Source organism: Carassius auratus, chromosome 37, assembly GCF_003368295.1.
Source record: "Carassius auratus strain Wakin chromosome 37, ASM336829v1, whole genome shotgun sequence".
NCBI classification, from domain to species: Eukaryota; Metazoa; Chordata; class Actinopteri; order Cypriniformes; family Cyprinidae; genus Carassius; species Carassius auratus.
In genome coordinates, this window is record NC_039279.1 from 122,501 (window position 1) to 124,520 (window position 2,020).

General features: G+C 36.3%; 1 pseudogene; it reads left to right on the forward strand.

Moving 5' to 3' along the window:
• LOC113056463 (exocyst complex component 7-like) overlaps positions 1 to 2,020 on the forward strand; it is a 5,737-nt pseudogene that overhangs the window by 3,276 nt on the left and 441 nt on the right.

Below are 2,020 nucleotides of genomic sequence, written 5' to 3' on the forward strand. Positions count from 1 at the left end.
AGCTCTTGCTCGCTGCAACACTCGATTGTGGAATTTTCTAGTACAGCCTCCATGGGTAATGTAGTTTCTTCACCACAAGTTATGATACACACCTGTCAAGTTTTGGATTTGGAAAAATAAGGGAATTTTCCAGCGCCCATTGCGAGCAGTCCCACCACCCCACAAAGCTCCAGTATCCCTTACATTTTAAGACAGGTGTTATAGCCCAAATTAAAACACAAAGGGTATATATGAAGAGCATTTATTTAAAGGCTTATTGCATATTTTCTGTTAATTTAACATTGGATGTCTTTACATTTACATTTTATATTTAATTCCACACATTCTTTTCATTTCATATTGCTTTTCTTTAACAGTTTTTCTTTTTCATTTCACATAACTGTTCTTTTACTCTTTTAGTGAGTTGTTTTACCAATTTGTTGCAGACTTTGCATTCTTTAAAAAAAGTAAATTCGCTGTCCCATTTATCACGGTATTTACACATGGGTTTTGGTTTTTTTGGCAGGTGTGCCTTCACTCTCTATTGTAGCATCATCATCCGTCTCTGTTTTTTTTCTTTTTGTTGTTGTTGGTTTTTCCCGCGTTATAACTCAGTCATCTGACCTCACACACCCTCGCGACAGGCTACTACAGGTGGGAGTAATCGCGAGACTAGTGACAGAGCTCAGATTGGGAAGTTTTTATTATTATTATTTTATTAATAACGCAGGTAAAAAAAAAAAAAAAAAAAATACGGGAGATTTACGGGAAAATACTAATACGGGAGGACGGCGGGAAAGAAGGGTAAAATACGTGACTTTCCCGGCCAAAACGGGATACTTGACAGGTATGTTATGATATTAAACATTATTTAAAAAAATAAGTTGAATTAGTGTGAACATATGGTTTTAATAAAGCATCTATCATCGATGAACAACCTCACATCAAGCTCTGTCTCTAAATAGTTGATCTGTCATCATTAAAACCCACTATGGAGAAAATGAATGGGTTTTACTTCCAGAACTCGACTGCTACTCGCTGAAGGTGTTTGAGATCTCAATGTCTTTGTGTTTGTCTGTCTGCAGACTTCATGAACGTGTATTTCCAGATCCGGTCCAGTCAGCTGGATCGCTCCATAAGGGTCTAAAGGAGCATTTTCCGTAAGAACATCGCCAGCTCTAGCCATCCACTCGCCCGCTCGTTCAGACCAAACGCAAGGAGATGCCCACCAAGAAAGCCTCCAAAAGACCAGGTCAGTGACCTTTACCCCTCACCCCACTAGACCAGGTCTCTTTGGGTTTCTGCTGGTCTCCATGACCTCGTTCTCCTCTTTTCTTTTTCTAGTGTGTTCTTCCTAACCGTCTCCTCTCCTCTTTCCTCTTCTCTGTCTCACTGGTGTCTGATGATGTCAGTCTACATCCCAGGTAAAGTCACAGCTGTGTGTGTGTGTGTGTGTGTGTGTGTAAGGTCCAAAATTAACATGCTGTCACTCCTACTAATGACTAGTCAATTGGGAAACTGTACTGGCTATAAATAAATCATAAAATATAGTTTGCATAAAATTGCAACCAATATATTTCTATAAATCCACTGTTAAGTTCAGAGTAAAGGCACTTTGATTACCTCAGCTTTAGTGCATTTAGATTACTGAACACAATTCTGTAACTGAATAATGTATTTATTACAGTAGAAAGAAAGCAACATTGAATTATCAACAAAACAGTTTTATTAAAAAACAAATAGTGTTTCAGATATGCTTTGAAGGCACGGAAATTCAAATCTTTGTTCATATTTACTCAGTTTATTTATTTATTAAAGTTTAAAATGTTTAGAACCGTTTGTTGGTGAATTTATTATTATCTTTTAAAATAGTTTGAAAACATGCAAGTCACAAGAAGTGTTTTTTTTTTTTTTTTGCTTTCTTTTTGTGTTTGTTCTTTATTTGAAGAAAACAGAAAGTGTCAGATTTGTGCAAGTGAGGTCAGAAAAGCAAACTTTTTTTTTACAAAAAAATTTGCTATTGGTTTAAGCATAAATTTGG